Here is a 22,949-nt window from a genome sequence, read left to right as displayed (position 1 = left end):
TTTGTCCTCTTAGGCCCGTATTCAATTAGAAGCGAAAAGCTGAGATCCATGAAAAAGTATCGCCGATTGCGACTTTTCGCCATTGCAAAAACTTTTCTACGTATTCAATTCCATCCGTTTTTCACATAGGCGGAAAGTCAATGCAATGTAATAGGCGAAAAAAATTCGCCTCTGAATAGCAGGAGGAAAGAAGTGCAAATTTTTTGCTTAGGGGTGCAAAGGTTGGGAAGCCACTCAGAACCCTTGGAACATCCTCCCAATGAACAACTGCATCGAAAAATTCCTAATAAAAACTTAAGAACACCCCAAAAAAGTACTTTGCATTTTGGGGTGAAAAAGCACAAAGTGGAGGTACAAGTTCACAAACTAGCGAAATAAGGTTGTGGGGGTGCTCTAAGAAGGGGTCAAGTGTTTTTGGGATTGCAGGTGCTTTTATGGTGGTGGAAATTCGAAATTATTAAAACTGCACTTTAGAGACTTTAAAATATGCTAGCACCCATTTTCAGGTACCCCAAATTTGACAGGACTACTTACTTTCTCAAAAAATTACTAATTTATGCTATTCTTCACCACTTGTGCAAATACGTTAATTAGTGGCAATTGTGCGAACTTAAGTACCCCTAATAGTTTTATTAAGGCTAATCGGGCACTTCTACATTGATCCCAAATGTTTCTGCATCTTTTTGGGGGGTTCAGGCTGATTTCCCCGATTCCGACACCACTTTTCGCCTGTTCTGACTTCGCGTGTCTCCATTTTCGCGTCTTTTGGAATTGAATAGGGTGAATCGCGGGTTCGCGCACGATAAGTTTCCACAGCTAAAATACGCGATGTAGGTGAAAAGTTCGGCATGTGAAACTTTATCGTGAACGCAAAACTAATTGGATACGGTCGCTAGGTGCAATAAGTTGCTGACACTTCATCAAGGTTAATATACACACAGATTGATAGTAATTTGGGCATCTCAGCCAATGTATACAAAAAGTGTTGTCCCCTCCCCCTTCCTTCAATAGGGCCAGGCTATTCAGCAACATGTCCGTCCTCAAGTGGGGGGGACTAAATAAGTGCGCGTTTCTGCTTCCTAAAAATATCTGGCCCACATAAACCTTTATTTTACATTTGTGCCACAATCAAAAGAAACTTAATGCAGGCTTTATCTTACTACATTTTTCTTGGGAATAAGAGAAGGGTTGTCCCTAGCATAGTTTTGTAGATATGGTATGGCTATGCACCCGGAACATTCATCTGTGAGCGCTGTACATGAAGTTTGCACTACAGTATATTGATCAGTCAGTGGATTAATCCATTGGTCTTCAGACTGGAATTGACAGTACTCTTGTGGATGCCTAATGTGTTTTTCATGTCTCTTTATAAAACTTTTGGTGATCAAGCAGTTTTATTCTACCAGATCTCCTCCTTCCACCTCTGTATAGTACGACAGTAAGCTATTTGTGGAGTCCTTTATCTCCAAAGGTGATCTTCAATTATCGGTGGACTGGAAGGAGTAAGGGCCAGAGGAACGGTGTTAGGTTAAAGATATCCTTATGGTTCTCCTTCAAAAGCTCTTTACTGAGCCATCTATCAAGAACTCCTGCCTCTTGCGTGGCACACACTGTACTCACACTTGGCCCTATATTAATACATTGCTGCTGGTCCCCAATGCAAGTTGTATTTCTAATTTGGTCACACATTGGGAGAGCAAGGGGAGCAAAGTGGATGAGATCTAGTATAGCTGAGTGATGTGATCCCTTCTGGTGCATATACAGGCCAGTAAATGCAGCATAAGCTGATCTCACCCACAGGAAGATTACAGGTATAACTCACAGTGGTCTGAACAATTTCGATCAGCATCTAGCATTACTCTAAAGCTGGGTACAGCCTTTGCGATCCATTGCACAATATATTGTTCAGACGCGGATTGCAATGATATATCATTCGTATCACATAGTGTTTATGCCTGATTGCATTTGCTACACATCGTGAACTACACATCGCACTGTCATCCACTGTATTGTACAGTGGGCCTGATTCAGAGCCGGACGCTATTTGCGGACGGTCGTTCCAAAAAAGGGGCCGGCTATTTAAATTGAGTGCTTGCTCTTTGCGGTTTGTTGATGCCTCTATGTCTAAGCGAGCGAACGAAAAATGCGCTCGCTGTTTTGTAAAGACGCCCCTTTGCCGTTCGCAAAACACACGTCATCTCTGGTATTTATTAGATTAATCGGGTACATCGAAAAGGCATCTGAACTGCTCGCAGTGCTTGTGGTAGGATTTACTTCCCGCTATCACTGCGAGCAGTTCAGGCTAAAAGACAACCAAGTGACGTGGTCGATGACGCTCCTTTACTAATTATGCACTCCCATTAAACGCCCTTTTGACCGTTAGTCACGCCTGCGTTCGGATCTCCACTCCCCCGTTTTCAAGCACCTTCCCGTTACCACCCACAAACGGTACATTCTGTCAATCAAATTGGCAGCCCCTCGCTGTTTTGCGAGCACACAATTTCCGACCGCAATGACTGGTTTGTGCATGTGCATTATGACCCATACGCATGCGCAGTTGTGCGAACATCGCTCAGAGCGAACGAGCGGCTGCTTACGAGCGGCTCTGAATCAGGCCCAGTGTGTATGGACGACGCGATGTATTGTGCCGTCACATTTGCCGTCGCTGGGTACACACATCGTGTAGTCTGTGCCCAGCGTTAGTTTGTGGCTAAAGTTGCTGTTAATGGCAATGTACTGATATCATCGGCGTTGTTGCAGCATGTATGGCCACTTTAAAATAACTAATATATAATCATACAGTGTATGTGATACAGAGCTTTCAGTTTCTTTCAGTGTTCTCATTTTTAACAATGATGATTGATACATATTAGTTCATATGTTGAAATATTCTATTTTAGGAAAGTTCTTCTTTCTTAAATGTCACAAGCTACATATTACTAACCATGGGTGTAACTAACATAGGTGCAAGGGGTGCAGCTTTAATGGGGCCCATAGCTGAGGGGGGCCCATCTTCCTTGTCAAAGTTATATGTGTTATGTTATATACATTTTTCACTATTGGATGGTACATAGGGGCCCGTACAAACTTTTGCTATGTGGCCTTCAACTACCTAGTTATGCCCCTGTTACTAACAGTTCAGTGATCATATTTGTTTTATATTTGTTGCCTACAGTGAAGTTTTATTTTTCATTACGTTTTAGGATACAAAACATCTATAAATAAATCCTAAATATGCAATCCTAAATGGTGTCTTCCCTGCAACCACCCAAGTACTGACATTTACCTAATGTAAACATTTTGGGCCTGATCCAGCATTGCACGCAATTTGGTATTTGAACTTCTGTCTTAATTCAGAGCTATCTGCATCTAAAAATAGTGATGATAGTGATGTGACAATGGTATATGGGCCTGATTCACTACCGATCGCAACTGCGATTACGCAATTGGCTGATTGTTGCGTACTGCGCATGCGTGAGCCGACCACTGCGATCGGGACTGCGATCACAGTGACCACGCAGATCCATCGCAGAGTGATTGACACAAAGTGCTGTTTGTGGGTGGTGACGGGGGGTGGTTCAGAAAAACATAGGCGTGCCAGTGCGATACCGTACGCAGCCTGAGCACTCGTAGCGTGCAATGAAGTTAGCAGTTCCTGAGTAAAGTCAGAGCTTGTGAAAGTGTGCATGTATGCGTGAGGCTGCGATGGTACTCGATTGTACCGATGGTTTTGCAGTCTTGCTAAACATTACAGATGTGTGTAAGGTAGAGTGGGCGTCCTTCTGATAAGGGTACTGCAGGGACCAAAGGGGACATTCTCATTGGATCTAAGGGAGTAATAAAAGAGTTTGGTGTGTGATTCCTGTTATTTTAAGAATTATTTTTGCAAAGGTGCCTTGAAGGTGCTAGCGGGCAATGGATGCTAAGACTGCGGGCACTGGTGGTTCTTAAAGTGCCAACATGCATTGGCAGCCATTAAAATTGAGCATGACAGGGTTTTGACCTGTTATAAAACCAGTATATTTAAACTATTACTTTTAATATTAAACACTAATTAATAATTTTTACGCCAACATCCACCACCCAAAATGTGTTGGGAAAACGCTTAGTGGGAAGGAACTTTTTTTATGGGCTCTATCCCACTAAGGAATACAAGCAGTGTACATACATACACAGTACATTTATACAGCCGTACTCACTGTTACATACACTCAGTATCTGATGGAGCAGAGTTTAATCGGACACGTGTACTCACAAAAATTCTGAGATGCTTGCCACTTGGTTTTCTTCCTGACCATGCTTCCATTGGTGTTTTGTCTCTTAAGGCAACTGTGGGAGCACGATTCTTCAGATAAACTGCTGTGAACACCACTTCTACCCAAAAACACGTTTAGGCCTGCATCCTTCAGCATACATCTGTCTCTCTCCACTAATGTGCTATTTGCACACTCACTTACACCATTCTGCTCTGGTGCATACACGATGGCCAATTGATGCTTAAGTCCATGCTTCTTTAGGAAGAATTTCACCTTTGTTTATATATTCTCCTCCATTGACAGACCTGAAAACTTTCAGTCTGTGACCAGTTTGATTTGCAATTAATCTATTTTCTTCATCACTCTTTTCTTTGATTAAATAAATGTGTAATTCTTGTGAAATCATCTATGAATGTTATGAAGTATCTGTATCAACTTATTGAGTTAACTCCCATTGGGCCACACACATCTGTAGGTACAGACTCCAGGGGTGCCTCAGCTCTGCTTGCTGATTTTGGAAATGGACAACAGCACTGCTTTCCTGTTGTACAGAGGGCCTGATTCACTACGGATTGCAATACTGTGTACGCACGCAGTTCAACTGCGATAGCAAGCTAATCCAGTGCAAACGCAATGCAAACTCAGCACAACATAAGGATGCCCACTTTACCCTACACACATCCGGAATGTTTAGCAGAATAGTGAAACCATCAGTACAATCGAGTACCATTGCAACCTCGCACACACTTGCACAAGCCCTGGCCTTACTCTAACTGCTAACTTCATTGCATGCTATGAGTGCTCAGGCTGCGTACGTTATCACACTGCGTACGGTATCACACTGCCTGCTGTCAATCAATATCGGAGGGGTCTGCACATACATTGCGTGTAGTCTGCGTACCCTAACCCAACTGCATACGCATACGCATGTGCAGTGCAAACACATCAGCCGAATGCATGCGTTCTCTCCCGTGCATTCCTTGCTGAATCAGGCCCTACGTTCCCTGCTGAATCAGGCCCAGATTTCACACAAAGGCTTGACTGTATCAGTCACGGATATTCCTGTAACCATCTAATTTAGATGTTTCTGGACCCTGTCATATCCAAGGTAACCTAATCTTCTGTGCCAGAGTTTCCTAGACTGTGAGTCAGAGATCATCATTGAATAAGACTGTTGTTTATCAAGGACATATAATTAACAGCACCAGGTACCTGTTGCTATGCCAGTCCCTCTTGTGTTCCATACAATGTACTTTCATTTTGCAAACTGGACTCTGTGACCTCTTTGCTCTTGGACACTGATGGCTATGAATTTTCAGTGACTTCGAGTTTTAGCCCCTATTTTCAAATGGGTAGTGGCTGACCCAGCTTTTGTAGCTGTAAGAACTTAATTTCTAATTCCTTTAATTGTTATAGGATCACACGTGGCTAATGTAGTGAACCACTCTTCATTGCAACTGAAATGCCTAGTAGCACCTGAGTCAAAATATCAGTGATCTTTTCTGTGGTGATTTGTGATACTCAAAGCTGACCCATCTTTGCTGTTGCACTTTTTATTCTGCATAGCATTTACATTCTTCATTTTACATTCAGATGCTTTGTGACCTATTTTGTGACATATATAACATTTGTACTTGAGTTTTCTGGGCTTTAGTGTGTAATGCAGTATTCTCAGCATTTAACTCAATTGCCACATGTTCTTGGAACTATAGCAGTTTTATCCTGACACTTTTTGTAGTTCGCTTGACTGTGGGCTTGATTCAGTAAGGATTGCTATTGCGATCGTAACAGCGATTACGCATGCAGTCTCACTGAGAAAATATGCTAATGATTGCAATTGCAATGCCATCACAGTGAAACATAAGGAAGCACACTTTACCTTACACACATCCGTAATACTTTGCAAGTCTGCAAAACCATCGGTAACATCGAGTATAATTGGAGCCTAATGCACACTTGCACAAGGCCTGACCTTCTTCAGAAATTCCTAACCTCATCGCACGCAGTGAATGCCCAAACTGCATATGGTATCGTAATGGCTAATTTACACACACCCCTGTAACAGCATTCAAAAGCACTATCACGCCTGCGTTTTGCTGACCACCCCCTGTCATCATCCCCATATGGTCACTTCCTGTCAATCACTCAGCAATGGGTCTGCGTGGTCACTGCTCGCAGTGGAGTGTTTGCACACGCGCACTGCGATGCATGCACAGAACGGCCAATTCCGTGCATAATCGCAGTTGTGAATGAATCAGGCCCTGTGTTTGCTTCTAATGCCACTGCCAGAAAGTCAAAATACGGCATTTAGTTCTGTAGCATTGCCATGGCAATTTCTGTGTTATCTACCTGGATTCCTACAGACGTGATAGGTCCTTGAAAATATTCAGCCCCAGGCCCATGTGTCCCTTAATCCAGCCCTGGTTGCCTCAAAGCACTGAGGGCCTGTTTCAGAGACATGCGCTATTCCAATATTAAGGCAGTTGAGCGATTATCAGTTGACTGCACATGTATTACAGTCGCACTGCACACGCACCAAGGTACCTTCGCGATGTTGCTTGCAGAGAGGATTTATTTGCAAAGTGATTGACAGTCAAGGACCATTTGTGGGAGGTAACGGGAAGGGGCAGCAAAAAACAGGTGTGTCCCAGCCATTTTCGGGGTGTGTCATAGCCTGCATTTTCAATCCCATACACAGGTAAAGTGGTTCTGATGGCTCAGTTCAGTCAGCCATTCTGCGAGATCATAGGGTTACTCAGATGGCCGATTATCAAATGGTCTGCGATGGCAGCTGCGTATTTGTATGCACTTGCTTGGATCTGCAAAGTCGCTGGTGAGTGTCTCAATACACAGCCAGATGTGCCTATATATCTGCAAGATATATCAGCATAGGCTGTACCGCAGAGCAGCTGCAATATATCTGTGTACAACATTGTATACACCCGCCAATGCAATGAAACGGGCAGGATGTCTGTCAGTGTTTAGCCAGCACCAGCGTACATCTCCGAATCAGGCCCTGAGGTCATTGCTTCAATTCCTAAACTCTATGTGGAGTTTGTATTTTAGCCCAGGTCCATGTGATACGTAAGATTGTTAGCTCGACTGGGGCAGGGACTGATGTGAATGACTAAATATTCTATGAAATATACGTGTGCTATATAGCTAACTATAAACAAATGGGATCGGTATGAAATATGTGTGCTATATAGCTAACTATAAACAAATGGGATCGGTATGAAATATATGTGTGCTATATACCTAACTACTAACAAATGGGATCGGTATGAAATATATGTGTGCTATATAGCTAACTATAAACAAATGGGATCGGTATGAAATATATGTGTGCTATATAGCTAACTAAGTATAAATAAATGGGATCGGTATGAAATATATGTGTGCTATATAGCTAACTATAAACAAATGGGATCGGTATGAAATATATGTGTGCTATATAGCTAACTATGAACAAATGGGATCGGTATGAAATATATGTGTGCTATATAGCTAACTATAAACAAATGGGATCGGTATGAAATATATGTGTGCTATATAGCTAACTATAAACAAATGGGATCGGTATGAAATATATGTGTGCTATATAGCTAACTATAAACAAATGGGATCGGTATGAAATATATGTGTGCTATATAGCTAACCATAAATAAATAAGTGCATTTTTTTTTTAAATTAAAACTTAATGCTAATTTTTGAAATGTTTTATTTTCTGTAATCAGGAATATCATTAATAATGTTTTTTTTTTCTATGAAATAAGGTACCAGTAACAGACAAAATATATCAGTACTCACCTAAGGTTACAAGTTGTTGCAAGAAATAGGGTACCGGTAACAGACAAAATAGCTCAGTACTCAACAAGTTGTTGCAAGATTTATAGAAGCTCCATTTTCTGGCCAACTCTTGTTTTAATGATTTTACTGGTATCTTCTTGCTTTTACAAATAGTAATAAGAATTAAACATGATACCAATAAAAGTTTCTGGTACAGTGTGCCACTGAGAACCATCATAAAAGAAAGCACTGATCATTAATGACATCACTGATATCACACAGCAAATATATTATACAAACAATTACAGCAGCACTCACAAAGGTTGGCAATCAGTGGCGAGTAACTGTATAACAGGGGCAGATGGGGTGACAGCCTGAGCCCAGGGCAATGGGTGGATAAGACTCCAGCAACATTCCCCTTGGCGCTCATCACCTGTTTTATTTATTTATTTATTTTACCCCTTTTTTCATATTTTTTCTTAACTGGCATTGCGGGTGGGAGTGTTGCCCATGTCTGGTGCTCCTGAATTTTATGTTTGCTCCGGTTTATTCACGGTTTTCCCAAGCATTGTGATCTGTCTTGGTAACTAGTCCGTCTTCAGGGCACACAGCAGCCAGGGTGCCGGGGCTGATCCACTCACTTCCTTTTACCTTACCGCTGGTAATAACATATACAGGATAGTTGCATTCTAACATATTGTATTTTAAGATCAGTGGTTACCTCCCAAGCATCTGAGGTGAAAGCAGCGCTTATGTGGGCTGTAATTGTGAGCTCTGTAACCTATTGCTGGATTGGATGTGCTGAGGTTACCTATATAGAAACATTCCAGTCATTGGTTTAGGGAAGGAAAATGTAAAAGTAAAGAAGGAACAATAAATCAAGAAGTAGAAAGTCTCTAAAAAGTCCCATAAGCTGTTCAGTGAACTCAGAATCAATTCCTGAACAATGACACAAATGAAATAAAAATATAACTTGTACTTTCATGCAAATTTGGATTTCACTTATGCATATAAATTATACAAATACATAAGAGTTTATATGTATGAAATACAAAACAGCGTGTTAAATAAGTATTGAACACATCAACATTTTTCATGTGTTCAATACTTCTTCCCTGTGTCATTTCACATTATTACACATAACTTAATTTGTGGACATCTATGGTTTGATTTCTTTGCATTTATGGATTGCATGGGGTTGTTGCTGACAATTGGTGAAAATTGCATTACAATAGCCCTATTACAAATATATTTACTGAGAAAAATGTTGATGTGTTCAAATACTAATTTTACCCGCCGTATATCAAAAGTGTTGAATTACAGAAAGACTTTTCTGTTCCATGCAATGCTACGCTAAATGCAAAATGATCTCTAAACATTGACACTAGTGTAACAAATGCAATAGTCACATTGATATTTTTATCTTCCAAAAGGAGTTTGTGTGCCTTTTAATAACTGTGACTAGGCTTTTAGGATTACTTGATCTGAAAATATAACTATGTGGACTTCTTTAGTGAGCCATGGTACTGTGGTACTTTATGTAACTGATGTGAACAATAGATTCACAGGAGTTTCATACGGAAAAAACATTAGTCCTCTTTGGGCTTTCAGCTCCACTGTACTAATTACAAGGGCAGTAGTCACTGTAGTAAGCATGACTGAAGGCATTTAATATGCCTGGTGGGTGTTTAAACTTATAGGCTGGGTCAGCATACAAGGGCAACACAGGGTTAAGATTGTTGTTTGTGTGCTTGTTGTTAGGTGCCTGTTATTTTAACTGGTTAGTTTAAAGGAGTGAAGTTTAGGGCCTGCTTTAGAGGTATTGGATTCCCCCTGTGGAAATTTCTGGTTCTCTTGCTTGCTGGACATACCTCCCTAGCATTTGTCGACTTTCTTGAGTATACAGGAAAGGCTGCAGTGACTGTCTTGCTATAGATCTTAAGATGCTCTCCCCGTAAATACACAGGTTAGGCTGATTCTACCCTCTTGGGGTCAGTGGCACCACTGGTCGAGATGGGCCTTTGTGTTTGTATCATTGGGACAGGAGTTGGATACCTTGAGTGGAGTGTGATGGGCTGCCAGATAGCCCCCATCTAGGCATGGTGTGTTGTGTTTTTAGCAGATGGTGATACTGGGGGTGATATATCAAACCTTTTAAAGAGTTGACAAGTGGGGAAGATACCCACAGCAGCAAATCAGCTGCTAGCTAGCATTTATCAAGTTCATTCTTTAAAATAATAAGTAGAAGCTGATTGGTTGCTATGTGCATCTTCTCCACTTGTCCACTTCTCCACCCTTTAGAAGACTTGAAACAGTACATCTCCTCCACTATGTCAGGCTCCGGAAACTTAAAAACACCTTTTTACCTCTCCTGTGCCTGTCCAGGCTAGCGCTGAGGTCCGCTCATGCTGTGCATCAATCCAGGATAGCACAGAGGTACGCTCACAATGCATGCCAGAGTTCCTTCAGAAACAACAGTTTGGGCGCAGCCATGTTGGACTGTGTCACCTGACTCTCCTCCACCACTAAGAGTGCATCTCCCAGACCAGCTGATCGCAGCATCCAAACCCTGGGAATCCTCCCATATAACTTCCATTTCCTGACGGACCTCAGCTGCCAGTACAACGTCGCCTCTTGCTGAATTTATAGCTCAGTGCTGAGCTCCCAGATACTTTGTATCTGAATGGTCCCAGTCCGTTATATCCAGTTCCTAGATCTGGTAAACAAGTTTCCTATACCATCTTGCACACCAGTCTGGTTTTTACCACTGACACTTGTTCTTACAGCCACCGATGCTTCCAACATTGGACTCTTATCAGTTAAGTTCCTCAATTCATCAACATCGGTCTTTAACCGATCAAGTTCTTCAACTCATCAACATCAGTCCCAACCGATCAAGTTCATCAATTCATTAATATCAGACTCATATCAATTAAGTTTGTCAATTCTTCACTATTGGGGGTAAATTTATTAAAGTGAGAGTTTTTAGAAGTGAGTTTTAAAAGTGATGTTGTCCATAGCAACCAATCAGATTCTACTTAACATTTAACTAGCACCTTCTAGAAGATAATAGCTAGAATCTGATTGGTTGCTATGGGCAACATCACTTTTAAAACTCACTTCTAAAAACTGTCACTTTAGTAAATTTACCCCAGGTCTCAAACTGATCAAGTTCATCAATTCTTCAACATCGGATTCAAATCCATCAAGTTCTTCAAATCATCAAACCGATCCAGCTGTCAGTCCAGTATCATCGGTCCCAATCCAATTCTTCTCATTGATTCATTCAGTATTATCACCTCTAGTTCTCATTGCAACCTGCTGTTTAATAAGGACATTTTATTTCTGTCCTCATCTTCAGGCCCATTATCCACTGCCAAATCTCTATCTCCTCACATCATTACATGAGGAAGTCCTGCCTCAAGCCACCCAAGTTCCTTCACACATCTCTGATCTCCCCTTCAGCTTCCCACACCTATTCCTACCCAAACCAGTCCTCAGGCGTGACACACTATAAGTAGGGCCATTCTTTTTCACCACCATACTTTCCCTGTTTCAATTAACAAAATTAATAAATTAAAGCTGACACGTTTTCCCCCCCAATATATGCCTCTGTGACTTTATGTTAGACTAGCTGTTGCCCGCGGCTTCACCCACGATGAAAATGCTTCTGTCTACATATTTTTTATTTCAGGTGCTATTGTTGTATTGTTTTGCATAGGGGCCCTGTTGCAGGAGTGGCCCACGCGATCAGCAGCGCTATACAGACTGGTGGCAGCAGCACCCTCACCCACCACTCACACCAATGTCACTATGTGCCCTGTGCACAGATTGCTATGTAGCCTATTCTTTTCAAGTGAACGCGGACCCAAAGCACCTCTCCTCTCCCCTTCCCTTACAGTCAGCATGCCTGGGGCCACCTCTATCTCTTGCATTAATGATGTCAATAAATTTTGTTTTGGTTATTGCTCAGCTTTAATTTGACGGATCTAAATAAAGTTAGAAGTTTCCACTACAGATTGATGAATTTTTAATGAAAATCAGTTCAGAAGTTTTTGAGCCAACTTAGGGCCTGATTCAGAGCTGCTCGTAAGCGGGCGATCGTTCGCTCCGAGCGATGTTTGCCCAACTGCGCATGCGTACGGATCGTAATACGCATGCGCAAACCAGTCAGTGCGGCCAAAAATCAGTTGTTCGCTAAATAGCGAATGCCTGCTATTTTGAGTGACAGAAAGAGGCGTATGTGGGTGGTAACAGGGGAAGGTGCTTCAAAACGGGGAGTGGAAACGGGCGTTTTATGGGTGTGCATAATTAAAACAGCAGCGTCATTGACCACGTCACTGGGTTATTTTATAGCCAGAACTGCTCGCAAGATTGTGGTAGGAAAAACCAACCCCAAGATTAGCGAGCAGTTCATACCCTGGTCGATGTACTCGATTAATCTAATAAATAGCGGACATGACGTAGGATGCGAGCGGCCAGGGGTCGTAGTTTCCCTAAAAACGACCGCAAGTTTTGTTCGCTCGTTCAGACCTAGAGCCGTGAACAGACCGCAAAGAGCGAACGGTTCATTTGAATAGCCACCCCTATTTTCAGGACGAGCGATCGCTAATTGCGTCCGGCTCTGAATCAGGCCCTTAGAACAAACAGACAGACACAAGTGAGTGCAAGTGACTTTGGTGAACTTCATATTTAGCTGGTGTGATAGGATCACTGGTAAAGTAGTCTGTGGCAGGGACATTTGTCCCAGATTCCTGTCTTATGTGTTTTAAACCCCCAGGAGAAAGTCTGCAGTGTAGCAGGCTTGAGTCTTGGCTTTTTGAAAAGTCGGTTTGGGACCTGGGGGTTGTGGGTGAGAGGAGAGGGAGGGCTCCACCCACGGCCACTCCAGGTTTTGGGCCTTGCAGCCTGGTAACAGGCTTGTTAGGGTTTCCACCTGAGAGTGGTCAATATAAGCCTAGTGTGTTTAAGGCTGAGTGTCTCACCTGGGAGAGCAGACAGGGAGTTTGCTCAGAGACACTTGAAAACCTAACTGTGAGTGTTGTGCTGTGCCTTTGTTGCTGGTGAGGGCATTAGGCCCTGCCAGGTTCTGGTAGTGAGGGAACCACCTGTGAAGTTAGTGCCCCGACAGGGCTAGAATTTATGTTTATGTTTTCTTTATGTTATTTCTGACATTGTACAATAAAGACTGGTGCCGACCAGCTTGTACTCGAATCCAGTCTGGCGTACTGTTTCCCAGCTGCTGTGTGTGAAAGGAAGGAGTCCTCTACCCAGGAGAGGGACCCCCTAACCTGACTGTGTCACAATATGGTGGAGAATGCGGGCACCCACACACCCTGAAGTTGCAGCGAGAGGAAAACTAAAAATTAAAGGGACAGACACCCAATTGGTGAGTGTGGAAATAACACTGTGTCCTTGGAGTCCCATAGAGGAGGCGTCAGCCAATGCTCAGAGAGGCAAGGTTCAGCTTCCAACCTACACCCCAGGACAAAATGGAGGACATTATTAAGGCCTTGCTCCAAGCTACAGCTGCTCAGCAGGAGACAAACAAACTTCAGCAGGAAGCTACCTGGGCTCAGCAGGAATCCACCAGGGTGCAACTGTTGGCCTTGGAGATAGCCCAGAGGCAACAACAGGTCGCCGTCGAGGAAACCCGCCAGGCCTTAGCGGAAAACAGCCGGGCCTTAGCGGAAAGCAGCCAGGCCATAAAAGAGGTGGTACAGCACCTGGTCGCCCAGCCCAGAGATGTTACTACTGGTCCTCCCACCACCACTCACTCCATACGAGCCAGTCACTACCTCCAAAAGATGATTTCAGGCGATGATGTGGAGGCCTACTTCACCGCATTTGAAAGAACGGCCGAAAGGGAGAGTTGGCCCAAGGAGCAGTGGGCAAGTCTGGTGGCACCTTTTCTGTCGGGGAAGCCACAAAAGGCCTATTTCGACTTATGCCTGGCTGATGTCAAGGACTATAAAAAACTAAAACAGGAGATCCTAACTCGCTTGGGAGTCACCACCTTTGTTCGTGCCCAACGGGTCCACCGCTGGGAGTTCCATATGGACAAGCCTCCACGTTCACAGATGTATGACATCGTCCATCTGTCCTCAAAATGGCTACAGCCCGAGACGCTGACAGGACCACAGATCGTATAAAGGGTCGTGATGGACCGGTACCTGCGATCATTACCTGTGACTCTGCGCAAGTGGGTGAGCCATGCAGACCCTAAGTCCGCAGACCAGTTGGTCGAGCTGGTGGAGAGGTACGTGGCGGCTGAGGAGCTGATGAGTATGCCCCACCGAGCCCCGATGGCGCACCGGCGAACTCCCACAGACACTGGTAAGACTGTTCCAGGGGAGAAGGGTGCTGGGCGGTGGAATGTACCTAAGACTGAGGGTGTAGAACCTGGAGACAGGCCTGCCAGGCCAGGAAGGTTCTTGCCCCGTAAACGACTAGAAATTAATATGACTCAGTGTTTCCGATGTGGTGGCTTCGGCCATATTGCCGCTAATTGTTCACTTACAACTGAACCTATGCAATGTGATACTGCTCATGTCTACCACAGGGGGTCTTTCTTTGCACAGATAGCCTGCACGGCTGACCGGCAGGCTGAGACTGATAAGCACATGTGTGTACTCACTGTAGATGGCAACCGAGTAGAGGCACTGTTAGACTCTGGTAGCTTGGTGACACTTATAAAAGCTGAGCTGGTGAACCCCTTGCGGCGTGAGGGGAAAACTGTTGGTGTGACCTGCATACATGGGGATACTCGATATTATGTTACTGCCGAGGTGAACATTGAGACACCATGTGGTTCTGCTATAGTTTCTGTGGGTTTGGTGCATGGTCTGATGTACGATGCAATATTGGGGAGAGACTTTGCTCACTTCTGGAAGTTGTGGGAAAGCCGTTTTGTTCCAGAGGTGAACAACCCCGATCAATTTGAGAAGGTTGTCGATGTAGTGGAGGAGGGAGTTTCTTCTGAGTCAGAGTTATTCCCTTTTTCTACTATGATTGGCGAACTAGAGAATGCGGAGCGTGATGGTGGCCCGCCAACTGATGTGCCTCCCATTGAGGTGGGAAGTGTTGTTGGGCCAGGTGATCGTCTGCCTGATTTAGAGGTCAGAAGAGAGGTCTTTGCCATGGAGCAGTTGAATGACCCTACTTTGTTAAAAGCCAGGGAGAATGTAAAAGTAGTTGATGGTAAACCCATAGACCCTGATAGTCCTTTGTCCTATCCCCACATGGCAATGTGTCAGGATTTGCTATATCAGGTGACTAAGAAGGGGGAAGATATTGTGGAACAACTAATAGTTCCCAAAGCCTACAGAAGAACAGTGTTGGATCTGGCCCATGGTCATATAACGGCAGGCCATCTAGGGGTAGAGAAAACCACTGAGCAAATAATGCAGAGGTTTTTCTGGCCCGGGCTTCATAAAGAGGTGTCTGACTTTTGCACATCCTGCCCTGAGTGTCAGTATCATGCTCCCAGGCCACATTTTAAGGGTCCACTAGTTCCATTGCCTATTATAGAGGTGCCGTTTGAAAGAATAGCGATGGATTTGGTTGGACCCTTAATGAAGTCTGCCAGGGGACACCAGTATATTCTGGTCATAATGGATTACGCTACCAGGTAGCCGGAAGCGATCCCGTTGCGCAATACGTCAACCAAGACCATTGCCAGAGAGCTAGTTCATGTCTTTAGCAGGCTGGGTATACCTAAGGAGATACTAACTGACCAGGGTACACCATTTATGTCAAAAGTCATGAAAGAGTTGTGTCGCCTGTTCAAAATTGAACAGTTAAGAACTTCGGTTTATCGCCCCCAAACCGATGGGCTGGTCGAGAGGTTTAACAAGACGTTAAAACACATGCTTAGGAAAGTGGTCGACAAGGATGGTAGGGATTGGGATTACTTATTGCCGTATTTATTGTTGGCCATAAGAGAAGTTCCCCAGTCCTCCACCGGGTTTTCACCCTTCGACTTGTTGTATGGGAGACACCCAAGGGGGTTACTAGACATTGCCAAAGAGACATGGGAGGGGCAGTCTAGTCCTTACAAAACGGTGATTGAGTATGTTTCTCAAATGCAGGAGAGAATTGCTGCGGTAGTGCCGATAGTGAGAGAGCACCTGGAACAGGCTCAACAGGCACAGCAGAGGGTATACAACCGCAATGCTCGGTTACGCATCTTTGCTCCTGGGGACAGAGTGTTAGTATTGGTTCCCACTGTGGAAAATAAACTTTTGGCTAAATGGCAAGGGCCCTTTGAAATCTTAGAAAGAGTGGGGCAGGTCAATTACAAAGTTTACCAGCCGGGGAAAAGAAAGCCGGAACAGATATACCATATAAATCTGTTAAAGCCCTGGAAAGATAGAACGGTACTGTCGGCCGTCCGAGCTCCTCCAGTAAATCCAGGGCCCTTAGTTCCCGAAGTGACAGTGGCAAAAACCCTGTCGGCAATTCAACAACAAGAGGTCAAGGAGTTTCTGATCAGAAATAGGGTGCTGTTCTCTGACGTACCTGGGAAAACCGCGGTCATTAAACATGACATCATCACTGACCCAGGGGTTAAAGTTAATCTAAAGCCCTATAGGTTACCAGAAGCACAAAGAGAATTGGTGTCGAAAGAAATTAAAAATATGCTAAAGTTAGGGGTTATTGAAGAATCACATAGTGAATGGTCAAGTCCCATTGTGTTGATTCCAAAGCCCGATGGGAGTGTGCGTTTCTGCAATGACTTCCGAAAGTTGAACAGTGTTTCAAAATTCGATGCCTACCCGATGCCAAGAGTGGATGAACTGATTGAGAGACTAGGGACGGCAAGGTATTTAACCACTCTTGACCTAACCAAAGGGTATTGGCAAGTACCGTTAACCGAGAGCGCCAAACAAAAGACAGCTTTTTCAGCGCCAGAGGGCTTGTTTCAGTACAAGATGTTGCCCTTCGGGCTACATGGGGCACCTGCTACCTTCCAAAGAATGATGAACAGGATTCTAAGGCCCCATAGACGGTATGCGGCTGCTTATCTGGATGACGTGGTCATTCATAGTCCTGATTGGCAGTCTCACTTACCCAGGGTACAAGCAGTGTTGGACTCCATCTATAAGGCAGGTTTGACAGCCAACCCAAAAAAGTGTTGTCTAGGCATGGAGGAAGTAAAATATCTGGGATACACCATTGGCAGAGGCCTGATAAAGCCTCAGCTCAATAAGGTTGATGCCATACAAAACTGGCCACGGCCTCTGAATAAGAAGCAGGTGAGAGCCTTCTTGGGAATTTACGGGGTACTACAGGAGGTTTATACCCAACTTTGCCACCAATCACAGTCCCACTGACTGACCTGACCAAAGGCAAACAAAAAGTCATGGTAGAATGGAGTCCTGAGGCAGAAAAAGCTTTTCAGGAGTTGAAAGTAGCGTTGTGTTCCCAACCAGTCCTGATGACTCCTAATTTTGAAAGGGAATTGATAGTACAAACCGATGCATCAGAAGTAGGTATAGGAGCGGTCCTGTCCCAGAACAAGGAGGGTGAGGAACACCCTATTTTCTATCTAAGCAGAAAGTTGAATGTACATGAGAGAAACTATGCCACAGTGGAGAAGGAGGCGTTGGCCATAAAGTGGGAGTTAGAGGCTCTCAGGTACTACTTGGTTGGAAGAAAGTTCAAATTGATCACTGATCATGTCCCTTTGAAGTGGATGTCCGAGAATAAGGACAGTAATGCGAGAATTACAAGATGGTTCTTGGCGTTACAAACTTTTAAATTTTCAGTGGAACACAGGCCAGGAAGCCAGCTGGCCAATGCAGACGCGTTGTCACGCGTTCATTGTTTGGGGTCTTCAGTTGTTCCGCCCCACAGGTCGAAACAAAGGGGGGGGATATGTAATAGGATCACTGGTAAAGTGGTCTGTGGCAGGTACATTTGTCCCAGATTCCTGTCTTATGTGTTTTAAACCCCCAGGAGAAAGTCTGCAGTGTAGCAGGCTTGAATCTTGGCTTTTTGAAAAGCCGGTTTGGGACCTGGGGGTTGTGGGTGAGAGGAGAGGGAGGGCTCCACCCACGGCCACTCCAGGTTTTGGGCCTTGCAGCCTGGTAACAGGCTTGTTAGGGTTTCCACCTGAGAGTGGCCAATATAAGCCTAGTGTGTTTAGGGCTGAGTGTCTCACCTGGGAGAGCAGACAGGGAGTTTGCTCAGAGACACTTGAAAACCTAACTGTGAGTGTTGTGCTGTGCCTTTGTTGCTGGTGAAGGCATTAGGCCCTGCCAGGTTCTGGTAGTGAGGGAACCACCTGTGAAGTTAGTGCCCCGACAGGGCTAGAATTTATGTTTATGTTTTCTTTATGTTATTTCTGACATTGTACAATAAAGACTGGCGCCGACCAGCTTGTACTCGAATCCAGTCTGGCATACTGTTTCCCAGCTGCTGTGTGTGAAAGGAAGGAGTCCTCTACCCAGGAGAGGGACCCCCTAACCTGACTGTGTCACACTGGCTAAACTACGGATTAGCACTACATATACATTTATATTAACCAGTATTATCAGCTTTGTTGTTTCGGTAACTTTATTTGTTAGTTATATTCTCACCAGATTGTCAGATGTGCCAACTTCAATTATAGGTTGTTTACTACTAGAAGATATTAATATTATAATTGTGTTACAATTGTACCAGGTATTATATCAAATGCTATTGAGTATTTATAATGTCTTATGGGAATTGGCACCTTAGTGAACTCTAGTTTGCAGAATAATTTGACATAAATAACAACAACGTTATTTCAGTTTATCTCACTTAAAAACTACTGGGATGAGGTCTACAACACTTAATTCAGTGACTTTTGGTGCTTTCATCCCATCAAGTAACCTCTTGGTTCTGCAAAAGCGGGTATTATTATTATTATTATTATTATTATTATTATTATTATTATGGGAATAAAACTGTGCTGGTATATTCTAAAATTAGTTAACCATCAGCCAGTGTTATAAAAGCAAGTATTTTGTTACAATGAACCTAGTTCAAATAAAAATAACAGACACATTAAAATATATGTCTAAAATAGCAATTAGTAACAATAGCTCAATATATGTCTTTCTTGCAAGTATGTATTTCTGATATATAATATGTATTGTAACAATCTAATGAGTTAATTAAAAATACATAAACCGTAATATTGTCTATATGTTTGTATTGCACTTTGGGCCTGATTCAGACCCGGTCGCAAGGCTGCGTTCGTACGCAGCCATCAGCAGTAAAAGTATGCAAATCCCGCGATCGCTAGCAAGACATTAGCACGCCCATTATGTTTTGCTGTGCGATCGCGGTATGAAATTAGATGCCCACCAGCCTGGCACAAGACGCCCACTTTCCCTTAGTAACATACTTCATCTCCAGGAAGTGTATTAAACAATCGGTAACATTGGATGATATCTGACCCATATGCAGCACTTATGGCTGACCATATGCTATCGCAAGCACTGCAAGTGCTGCTGTGCTTAATTCAGCCATGTGACGTGTATGCTGACAATGTTTCTTAATTATGCACGCCCCTGAAACGGCGTTCAGATGCAGACACGCCTGCGTTCGCACTACCACACTCCCGTTACTACCGACCTCCCCCTGTCACCACCCACAAACGGCACGTCCTGTCACTCATGCTTGCAGAGTGTCTGTGTACTGGCTGCGAACGCTTCCCGATTGCAGCAACTGGTTTGCGCATGCGCACTGCATCGTGTACGCATGCGCAGATTGCAAACATCGGCAGGCTGCGTGCGAACGCAGCCTTGCGACTGGGTCTGGATCAGGTCCTGTGTCCAGTATACAAATGCCAGGGTGTAGCAGGGTTTTCCAAAATAATATTGCTGACAGTTCCTGAACTTGTAAAGCAAGTTATTTAGATGTTAATGGTAGTTTCAAATATATAATGATTTTATATGTGCTTCAATATAGTATAGTAATAGTATAGTATAGTAATATGAAACCAGTCTGGTGGAGAGAAAGAAAAATAAATTTGCACGTGATAAGAGGGATTATGCACTTAATCAAGTGTTTAGATGGAATTCAAAAAGTAATAGACCAACTATAGAAGGGAGGAGACCCTCACAAGGGTATACATCCTCAGATCAAGATTCTACAGGGACAGATGAGCCTAATCAATCTTTCCAATTGAAGGACAATCTACCCACATATTCCAATAGGGATTTTTTAGAATCACATCAAGGTCCTATACTGGACCAGAGACCTCAAAGAGGACGATCAGGAGGGGTAAGAAGCATTCGTAACAGAGGGGAATGGGAAGTACAGGAAACTCCGAGGTATCAAAAGAGAGTGCAGAAGAGACGATAATCAATTGTGACAAGAGGGAAAAGGATCTTAAAGTTATCAATCTGACCACCAGAGAATTGAGTAAGATCCATATAGATATTCTGAGTAGGGGTTTGTCTTTCTCTCCTGAGAGACGGTTTAACTGTTTCAGATGGGAGAAAGATCTTCACCTCTTTGGCAGGAAATTATTGTTGAATAAATTCTATTGTAATCCACAAGGAAGGGGATCGGATCTAGCCTCCATTATTAATCATCCTATTGAATCTAGTCTGGAACCAATGGGTATGAGTATAGTAACATCAGGAGAATCTCTTTCTCTGGAAGAAAAACAGGCAATACAGATTTTAGAAGAATTAGAGGGAGAGACCATAGATCCAATTAGAACCACCAGACCGATCTGCAAAAAGAAGGGTACCTTTTATCCACAAACACAGATTTGCCCTGAAGTAGGTACATTCATACATCTAGTATCAAGGGATCTTGACGAACTATGGACAATTAGATCTGAATATTCAAGTCCTAGTAACAATTTTAGCAGAGAAGAAACCACTGCCCTCAGAGAGATACAATCATGGGAGGATGTAATAATAAAACCCTCGGACAAAGGGGGCAATGTGGTCTTATGGGCAAAAGAAAAATATTTAGCAGAGGCTAATAAACAACTTAAAGACCCAACATGCTATAAACATCTGATGTTTAATCCGATGGAGAATTACAAAAGACAATATGATAACCTAATTCTGAGAGCATTCGAAGAGGGTATAATAACTAAAACTGAATATAAATTTCTGGAAGTGGATATAGCGACCTTCTACATGCTTCCCAAGATACATAAGCATGATACAATTCCTCCTGGTCGCCCAATTGTGTCGGGCATTAATGGTCTGACTGAGAAAGCTAGCCAATTTCTTGACACCCATTTGAGGAGATTTGTTATTGATTTACCCTCTTATACAAGGGATACTATGGAGGTGCTACAGAAACTTAATGAGTTACATGTGGACGAGGGTGTAATATTGGTAACCTGTGATATAGAGTCTCTATACACTAGCATTGGACATGACAAAGGCATTGACTCTGTAAAATATTACCTTGAAAAGGAGGGCATTACATCGTTTGGACGATTTTTGATAGATCTATTGAGATTTGTTTTGACCAAAAATTTTTTCATCTTCAACGATAAATTCTTCTTGCAGATTTGCGGCACGGCAATGGGGGCAGCCTGTGCCATCACCTATGCCAATGTCTATCTAGGATGGTGGGAGGAGGTCATCGTATTCAATGAAAGGAATGAGGACTATACCCACCATATACTTATATGGATGAGGTATATAGATGACCTCCTCAACCTTTGGGATGGTCCAGAAGAGAAATTCAAGAGGTTCATTAAAATTCTGAACCATAACGATCTAAACTTGAGGTTAACCCATGAGATGAGTTGTACAGAAGTGACCTTTCTGGACTTGAAAATTCAAAGGATGGAGGGGGGAACTACTCAGACCGATCTCTTTAGAAAACATACTGCGACCAACAGTGTATTACACAATACTAGTGCACACTTTCCATCTGTATTGAAGGGGATCCCGAAAGGGGAATTCTTACGTTTAAGAAGAAATTGTTCAAGTCCTGAATTGTTCAATATCCGTTCGAAGGAATTATCGAAACGATTAATCAGTAGGGGATATAGCAAAAGAGCCATTAAAAAAGCCAAATATCAGGCTCAACAGAGGGATAGAAATAGCTTACTCTATCCTAACAAAATAGGGACTACTGAAGAAGATCAAACCATCCGTTTTGTGGGGGATTTCTGTTCAGAATGGCGTGATATCCAAAGGATCATTCAAACACATTGGTCTGTTTTGACACTGGATCCAGATCTGAAGAGGAACTTGGGAGATAGGGCATCCATTAGCTGGAGACGTTCATCCAACTTACGGGACAAGTTAGTCCATAGTCATTTCTCAAACCTGGGACCAAAAAAGCTTATTGCAGAAGGATCCTTTAAATGTGGTGGCTGTAAGGCTTGCAATTATATGCAGCGTACCACAGAATTTAGAGATAAATATCAAAAGCTGCATAAAATACGACAATTCATCAATTGCAATACAGTTGGAGTAGTTTACTGTATTAGCTGTCCCTGTGAGAAAAGATATATAGGAATGACTACAAGACCTCTTAAACAAAGGGTATTGGAGCATGTGGGAACCATCAGGAATGCTAGGATGGATTTACAGAAATTTAAGAAACTTACTAGTGTAGCCCAACACTTCTATGAAAAACATCTGGGGAGTCCGATATATATGAGAGTGTTCGGGGTGGAACAACTGAAAATGGGCATTAGAGGAGGAAGTGCCACAAAGGAGCTTTTAAAAATGGAGAGTCATTGGACATTTCTGATGGGAGGTCTGCAACCGATGGGCCTAAATGAACAAATTAATTATGGTGTCTTTTTATAAATACAAATCATAGATCCCTGAATAGTTGTTAATAGTATGGTTATGGAGTATTATTATTCACTGTATTTGTCAAGAGAATATTATTATAATTTATATTTTTTATGTGGTCAATTTATTGATAAACACAGGG

This window comes from Taudactylus pleione, unplaced genomic scaffold (assembly GCF_031769625.1).
Source record: "Taudactylus pleione unplaced genomic scaffold, aTauple2 ptg000436l, whole genome shotgun sequence".
In the NCBI taxonomy this organism is placed as follows: domain Eukaryota; kingdom Metazoa; phylum Chordata; class Amphibia; order Anura; family Myobatrachidae; genus Taudactylus; species Taudactylus pleione.
This window is presented reverse-complemented; position numbering follows the sequence as displayed.